This window comes from Myxine glutinosa, chromosome 8, assembly GCF_964187855.1.
Source record: "Myxine glutinosa chromosome 8, kmMyxGlut1.1, whole genome shotgun sequence".
Taxonomy (NCBI): domain Eukaryota; kingdom Metazoa; phylum Chordata; class Myxini; order Myxiniformes; family Myxinidae; genus Myxine; species Myxine glutinosa.
Window position 1 is genome coordinate 96,194,503 of NC_136268.1, and position 9,003 is coordinate 96,203,505.

A 9,003-nucleotide genomic window follows, 5' to 3' on the forward strand; every position below is an offset into this window, starting at 1 on the left:
CCTTGGGGGAATATATTATTGATTACTCCGGATCCTTGGTGTGGGGGTTTCTTATTGACTGGAATTCATATTGATTGCGTTACGAAAGCGTATAAATCATATATCTTTCTGGCGGGGTGCCTCCCACGGTCCGGGGGTCACCGAGACCAGGTAGTTACCGGGAGGACCACGTAACAAAAGGCTGCACGAGCAAATGGAAGCAATGTTTCTTCCAGAATGGCCCTGTACTTGAACTGGTTCAGGTTTCCATTCAGAACAACCAGGTCAGTTTTGCCCCCTGCATGAAAAGCAGCCCAAACGGTCACCCCACCACCTCCAGCTTGGACTCTTGGCACTATACAATCTTTGTTGTAGGCTTCATGCACTTGTCTGCGCACTTGGACGCGGCCATCTTGATGATAGACCAGAAATCTAGACTCGTCACTGAAGATCACGTGATTCCAGTGTCCTGGCTGTCATTGACGGTGCTCTCTGGCCCACTGCAATCGGCGCTGGCGGTATTGTCTGGTCGGGCGTGGCTTTCTCAGGGGACGCCTGGCACGATAGCCTGCTTGAACCAGTCGTTGGTTGACTAGCCTTCTGGATACAGGCACATTTGTCAGTTGCTGCCACTCAGCCCTAAGCCGATTAGCTGACTTGGTACGGCCATTGCGGACTGACCGGTACAGCTGGCGATCATCCCTCCTTGTGGTTCTGCGGGGACGTCCTGGCCTCGGTATTGGAGTAGGGACACCCCTCTGAGCATTTCGTTTCAGGATCTTTGACACCTGACCTTGAGTGATGCCATACTGCTGAGCAATGGCACGCTGTTTCATGCCGTAATTTCGTAAAGCCACCACTCCATGACAAACAGCATTGTCGAGTTGACGGACCATCTCCAGAGGAAGCGGCAATAACTTTTGGAGATGTGCAGCAGTTGTTTTCCACTAATACAGAACGCAACAACACTTGTATACCCGACTGTGAAGCCAATCATCAAATGCACCTGTCCGTACATTTTGCCACGCCACCTGTGATATAATCCTGTTGTTGACTTCTTGCTGCGACAGACAATCAGTGACATGGTTCTTTTAACAAAGAAATCACCAAAGTGTAAAAGAAACTCACCAGATTGATATACTGAGTTAAGAAAGTAAACCCAAGTCAAGAAAAAAAAAATATTCCATATTAAATGCCAAGTCTGTAAAAGAGCTGCAAATGTCTAGTTTCCCTATGCTTTTCCCTTGGGAGTCTGCCTTTGGCAGCAGGATGCATAAACCAACATGAAGACCAGCGAACTGTCTATGAAAGAAAAGCAAGCAATTTCGAAGCTGAAAGAACAGAATAATTAAATTAGAACTATAGCACAAAATTGGGAATAGCAAATATAATTTGGAATATCTTGAAAAAGAAAGAAACCACAAGTGTACTTAACAATAGACAATGGCCAGGTCAGCCAAGGAAAACAACTGCAATCGTGAGAGTTGTGAAAAGAAACCCTAAAACAACTGTCAGTGACGTCACCAACAACCTCCAGATGTGGAGGGGTGAAAGTATCACAGTCTACTGTTCACAGAAGACTTTCACAACAGAATTTCAAAGGCTACACCACCAAATGAAAACCTCTCATCAGCACCAAAAATAGAAAGGCCAGATTAGAATTTGCCAAGAAGTACAGAGATGAGCCAGTAGAGTTCTGGAACAAAGTTTTATGGACAGATTCGATCAAGATAAACCTTTACCGAAGCAATGGAAAGGTGAAAGTGTGAAGAAAGTTAACTGAATATGATCCAAAGCATAATACCTCATCTGTGAAGCATGATGGAGGTAGTGTCATGGGTTGGGCTTGCATAGCTGCCTCTGGAACTGGCTCACTCCTCTTTATTGATGATGTAACTAATGATGGCAACAGCAGAATTAATTTGGAAGTGTACAGAAACATTTTGTCTGCCACGGTACAAGAAAATGCCTCCAAACCCATTGGCTGGTGCTTCACCCGACAGAAAGTCAATGACACAAAACACTCTGCCAACACAACCAAGGAGTTCATCAGGGAAAAAAGTGGAAGGTTTGAGACTGGCCAAATCAATCTCCTGATTTAAATCCAATGGAACATACATTTAATTTGCTGAAGAGGGGACTAAAGTCAGAAACTCCCAAAACAAACAACTGAAATTGGCTGCAATAAAGGATTGGCAAAGCATCTCAATGGTAGATACCAAGAGTTTGGTGATGTCGATTGGTCCTCATTCTTCCCCCTATCCCTTTATGCTTGAAGTCTCCCACAATATATACAGTCACATGAAAAGGTAAGTGCACCCCATGTAAAGTTTTGACTTTTTCAACATATTTCAACATACAGCTATTTGATCTTCATTTCAACAATATTGACAGATAAAGGTGATATAATATAACAAATATCATGAAACATTTACATTTTGTAGTCCATTGTATAATTTAAATAAACATAAATGCAAATTTCGCATGTGGAAAAAGTAAGTACACCGTTACATTTATCACTACTTGAAATACCAAAAATTAGAATGAGGTGCACCAGCTCAGGTGCAAATGATTAGAACATCGTTAGAGAGGATCTTGGGGGAACCTGTCTTATTTAGACCTCAGACATTTAGTTTGGTTTGCTCTTTGTTGTTGAAGTGTGCGGTGTCACCATGCCTAGATCAAAAGAGCTCTCTGAGGCCTTCAGAAAGAAGGTTATAGATGCCTCGCGTCTGGGAAGGGATTTAAAAAGATCTCCAAACAATTTGAAATCAATCATTCGACTGTCCGGAAGATCATCTACAAGTGGAGAAGATTCCAAACAACTGCCAACTTGTTCAGGCCAGGCCACCCCAGCAAGTTCAGCCGGAGAGCAGACCGCAAGATGCTGAAAGAAGTCTCTAAGAACCCCAGAATGTCATCAAGGGACCGACAGGTAGCTCTTGCCACTGTTGATGTCAAAGTGCACGAGTCTACCATTAGAAAGAGGCTGCACAAATTTGATATAAATGGGAGGTGTGCCAGGAGGAAACCTTTGCTGTCCAGAAAGAACATCAGGGCAAGACTGAATTTTGCCAATGAACACCGAGGCAAAGACCAGAACTTCTGGAACAATGTGCTCTGGACAGATGAGTCAAAGGTAGAGCTATTTGGCCACAGTACCAGAAGACATGTTTGGCGAAAACCAAAGACAGCATTTTACCACAAGAACCTGATACCAACTGCAAAGCATGGTGGTGGAAATATTATGGTTTGGGGCAGCTTTGCTGCATGGGCAGCAGCCTGGGCAGCTCACCATCATAGAATCCACTATGAATTCTTCATTGTACCAGAGGGTGCTTGAGGATAATGTGAGGCCATCTGTCGGAAAGTGAAGCTCAACCGAAGGTGGACCTTGCAACATGACAATGACCCTAAACATACCAGTAAATCCACCAAGGAATGGCTGAAAAGAAAGAAATGGAGGGTTCTGGAATGGCCAAGTCAAAGCCCGGATCTAAATCCCATCGAGATGTTGTGGGGGGATTTGAAACGAGCTGTGCATGCAAGAAACCCCTCAAACATCGCACAGCTGAAAGAATTCTGCATGGAGGAGTGGGCAAAAAATTCTCCCAGTAGCTGTCAGAGACTGGTAGACAGTAATAAGAAACACCTACTTGAGGTTGTTTCTGCCAAAGGGGGCAATACCACCTTTTAGAGCCAAGGATGTACTTACTTTTTCCACGTGCGAAATTTGCATTTATGTTTATTTAAATTATACAATGGACTACAAAATGTAAATGTTTCATGATATTTGTTATATTGTATCACCTTTATCTATCAATATTGTTGCGAATATGGAATTTGGCCTCCATATCCGCTTGTAAATATTCCCCTATTTTCTCCAATACTCCCCAACTTTCCCCAATCCCCCATTCCCTAGTCCCATTGCATGTAAATAACAATCAGTAGAGCCGACCTTCCCCTTATTCCCCCATTAAATGTCGTGCCCAGGTCCACCGCACCACACGTAGACAACTTTCGGACATCTTCCTAGTTATTCTTAGTCTATGTCAGTTAAGGCCTCGTTTCCATTAATTATGACTCTTCGTTGCACCAGAATGTGATTATATGGCATCAGTAGTGAGTTTAGGACCTTTCCCATACCTCATTCCATCTTCTTCCCCAACAATTACAACAACAACAGAGGAGATGGCGGCGGAGCGGGGGAGGATGCGTCCTCACACCGGCTCGATTAGCGCCATTGACCACGCGCTCCACGGGGTTACCACGAAGGGGCTCCTTGTCAGCTCCTCGTCAAGGGCGGAGCCTGGTAAACCCCCCCGCACGCACCCAATGAGAAGCAACGTGCCGATTCCATCTGGGGCGGCGCTAACGAGCCGAGGGCGTGTCACTCCCCGCCGGATATACGCGGCCCCGCGCCGGACCGGATGTGAGACAGATGCGCCCCGAGCTGGAGAAAGAAGGACCTGCGAGCGCTGAGAGAGAAAGGCCCGCCTGTGAAAGAACGTCCCCTCCGAGCGCTGTGAAACCTCCCGCATCTCTGGACCGGACCGGGTCGATTCTAACCTTTGAGCACAGGTGCACCTGGAGCCATCGCTACCCGCCTGTCCTTTCCATCAACCCCCGTGTGAGTCAGCCGTTGTCCCGTTTGCCTGTCGTCTGTTGGGGAATAATATAAGATTGTGTCTAAGTGCTTGTCTTTCTATGTTGTACCTCTCGTCCCTGTAATCTGACCTTCCGTAACGAATATAATCTCCTCCGGAGGTCTTGAGAACCGTATCCCTGGTGTCGTCATTTTATAACCCAGCCGGGTGTCTTCTTTTTCTTATCGAGCCAGCGTGGCGCGGCTTCGTCAACGTCGAGTATAATCGGTAACTTGTGCAGACGTGGTCATACCAAAACCGCTCGGTAAACTAACATCTAAGCCACGTCTGTAACAATTGGTTGTCAGGAGTTGGATTCGAACCTGGGACTAAATTTATTTAGCCCAAATTTTGGAACACCAATTGTACTATTAGAGTAACAATTGGTGTCGAGGAGTGAGATTCGGACCCGGGACTAAATTAGTTAGGCCCAAATTTTGGGAGGGAAAATCGAGCCGGAGCGCGTACGGCGCTCGACCAAATCGATCCGGAGCGCGGTCCCGCGGTTACTGCGCTCGACGAAATTATAACGGCGAAATTTCGAATTTGTGTTACGAAACTCGAATTTTGAAAGTCGCGCCATGGCGGATCAAGACGGCTGGGGTCCGGTAGGGGAGAGTGAAGCAGGGTCGGTCCAGGACCAAATTGAGGGACATGAGGGACATGAGGAGAGCGAAACAGCGAGGGTAGCAGGCACGCAAAATGGCGCCTCGCAAGAGCGCGCGGTAGCCGAGCCCGCTGTATCAACGGGCTTTAACATGCAGCCGATTGACATACAGGCCCTCATTGCGCAGCTACAGGCAGCTGTACAGATGAGTATGGGGAGCCAAATTGAGCGATTGGGTGAGCGGTTGGGGAACCGGATGGATGCTCAGAGTGAGCAAATCGAAGCAACAATAAACGGAATGAGGGCCGATAGGAAGGAAAGGGAGCAGAGGGACAGAGACCGCGGGTTGGGCGAAAGGGTCCCAGGAGTGCGCGAGGAGGTGAGGCACTGTAAGGAGCACATGGAGAAGGAGGTGAGAAAGGGGACGGTAAAGTTACAAGGGGGCATAGAGGTCCTGACGCAGGAGGTGGAACAGCTGACGGAGGGACAAAAAGAACTAACGGAGCAGGTTCAAAGGAACACTGCGGTATTAGGAGGGTTAAAAGCGACACAGAAAGAACTAAAAGATGACTTGGTAGCGACGAAGAGGGAATGTCAGATGGTACGTGAGGGACTGACAACGAGGTTGGACGAGGTGATAGAGGTAATGGAGACGAAGGACCGGCAGGTGAGGACGCACATGGAAACGGTCAAGGTAGCCTTGGAGGACGAGCTTGAGGAGACGTACCGGGGAATAAAAGAGGTGAGGCACAAATTAGAAGAAGTGGAAGAAGGGGTGAGCGAAATTAAGAAGCGACGGAGAGGGGATAACAAGGAGATAAAAGAGGAGATAAAAGAATTGGTCCAAAGTCTGTGTTTGGATCGTGATGTGCTCATTAACCGGATGAGGGATTCGCAGGTGATGGAGGAGAAGCGAAGAGGAAGAGGACCCGGTGTAAGTGGTGACCAATATGGTCGTGCGTATGATGCGCCAGGGGATTTAAGAAGCTTGGGGGTCGAGATGGACCCGGGTGTTCGTGAGAGGCCGTTGGTGAAGTGTGCGACAGGTCTGGTGTGCGAAAAAGGAGGTGTGCGAGAAAGTCCGACTCTGGGGTGTGTGAGGAAAAAGTGCGCTGTCAGAAGTAAGGAAGAGTGTCCACCTGTGGTGAGTGTTACAGAGGGTGTAACGGGAGAGTGTGCGCGAGAAAGGTGTGTGACGGACAGGTGCATGGGGAAAGAGTGTGCTGTCAAGAGTAAGGGTGAGTGCGTTGTCAAGAGTGGAGGTGAGAGTAGTTTGAGTGGCACGGAGCGTGAGTTGGTTGTGACAGGTGAGCGAGGATGTACACCTGGGATGGAAGGATGCACACCTGGAATGGGAGAGCGTGGTTGGGAATGCACGCTGGAATTGGTCGTGAGGCACGTGGTTGGGTGTGCGAATGAGAGCACACCTGTGATTGTCACAGAGGAGGTGACCGAGGAGGGGGTGCGAAGAGGTGTATTGGTGAGGTGTGCTACGAACGAATGTGTGCCAAAGTGTTCGGTGGTCAGGTGTGTGACCAAGGCTGTGAGTGGAATGAGTGTACCTGGGTGTGTAAGGAAAGGTACGAGGAGCATGGGCACGGCTGGATGTGTGAGCAAGGAACGGGCTGCGGGGTGTAAGCGTCCAGGTGAAGCATCGACGTTACACCGGTTAGAGGTTAGAGCGACTTTTAGCCGAAGCAGGCCCTCGGTGCGTGCCGGGCCTCGCTTTGAACGGCCGCGTCCAGGCTCCACTAGGCGGAGCTGGCAGCCCGATAGAAAGGGTCGTCATGGCGACCACTTTTTGGTGAGACGTGCCGGCAGGTCGAGATCGGGGCATTGGATGGCTCCGTGCCGAGATGGTGCGTGGGATCTCGGCCCGGGTAAGCCCCCATCCCTGCACCGAGTGCCGGACGCATCCAGCCGCTGGCACAGAACAACCCGCATTCATGGCTTGGCTTTACAAAGCCGAGCTTTAGAAGTGAATTGGCGCACCGAGAGGCAGTAGTGAGTAGACTGGGTGATGAGGTTAGTGTTTTGGACCCAAAATTAGAGAAAAACAAAATTTGATGATTGGCAAGGGATTGGCAGTAGTGATTGGCAGATGATGGGTAGTGATTGGCAAATTTTTGATTTGTTGAAATTTGATGTGCAAAATTGGTAGTGAGAGACCCCCGATGTGGTGGGATGGCATCCCTGCCACCCTTCCCATGAGGGGGGCAAAGGAGCAATAGTTTATGGGGTGTATGGCAGTGAAAACTAGCCCGGGTGGGTTAGGTTATATTGATAGGGATCTAGAGAAGATGACCTTAGGTAACGTTAAGTTTAGTTAGTGACTGATACCTGTAGTGGGGACGCAGGTAGATTAGTGTGGATGATAATGACGTGGGAGCGCAATAGTTTAAAGGGCCGACTGGGAAGCGCAAGTTTCAGAAGGGAGTAGTTAGCTGAGATGATGCCGTGTGTGTGAGAAGTGAACAGGTGTGATTGCACAGGTGTGCAACTGGACAGGTGTGTGGAGCAGTGTATGAGTAGTGAGTGTTGTGGATCAGCGCGAATGCGCTTGGGGAGAGAAGGGTGCAGGTGGCACCAGGTGTGAGAGCACAGGTGTGCAAGTACAGGTGTGTGGAGAGAGTTGGAGTAAGTGGTACGGAGTGGTGTGCATGGTGCGAAGGTGTGGATGGGGGAAGAGTGGACCCCCTTTCACGAGTACCCGGGGCGGGTAGTGTAAGTGTTAGGTAGAGGGTACAGGTAAATTGTGGTTGGATATTGGCACTTGTGGTGCGGTTGCAGAATGGTGTTGTGAATAGGTGCATTAGTGTTGTGGAAATGGCTGGGCGTGTAGCCTGTTAGTGCGTGTAGTTGGTTGGGCACTCCACCACTGTGAGGATGTCGGCCAGGTGAGGCCGCAGGTGGGCTCTGGGAGCCGGTAGAGTTGTGGATGGGGCCCGAGGATCCGGAGGACGGACCCGGGTAGCCCAGTGCCAGAGAGGGCACCGAGTGGGGAGAGCGCCAGAGGGCCTGCCCCAGTTAGTTAGGTTAGGGTAAGGAGCAGGTAAGCTCGGAGGCAACTGCAGTGGTGGAGGTGTGCAGGTGGGTAGACCCACTGGGAGAGGTACACGTCGCAGCCCAGAAATTGTACGAGGGCACCGGGAGATGAATCGGGGGAGTGAGACCCCAAATTGAAGAGCACCACAGTTTGGCCAATGGGAATTGGTTTTTAGAACCCATAGTGTAAGAGGGCCAATGGTTTGGCCGGAGAAAGACCCCGGGTAGTGTAAAGTTGTTAAAGTCATTTAGGAGATAGTTAGGATTGATGAACCTGTCGCACCATACGCAGCCACTTACCTGTGGTGATGATGATGACTCCACACCTGTGTTTTCTTTGTTTTGTTGCAGGAGATGAATCGCTGTGTGGATTTGTGAGACGCATCACGACGTGGATGAGACATTGGGGTGATTCCATCTCTCCCTCCCTAGGAGGGACTGATGATGAATTGGTAATGGCAAATTATGATGTTGAGTTGGAGATGGCAAATTTTGATGAGAGTTGAAAATGGCAAATTTGATTGGTTAGGAGGGAGAGAAGACGAATTTGGTATATGGGAGGAACGGGGAAGACAGTAGGGATGTTTGTTGATTTGTAAAGTAGATGTTTATGGGTAGTGTTGTGTTTTGTGGATACAGTAAGGGGTAAGGGAGGGGCCATGTAGGTTACCTGGTGGGGGGGGGGGGCGTACGATAGGAACGTACCTGTCTCACCTGGTTCCCATG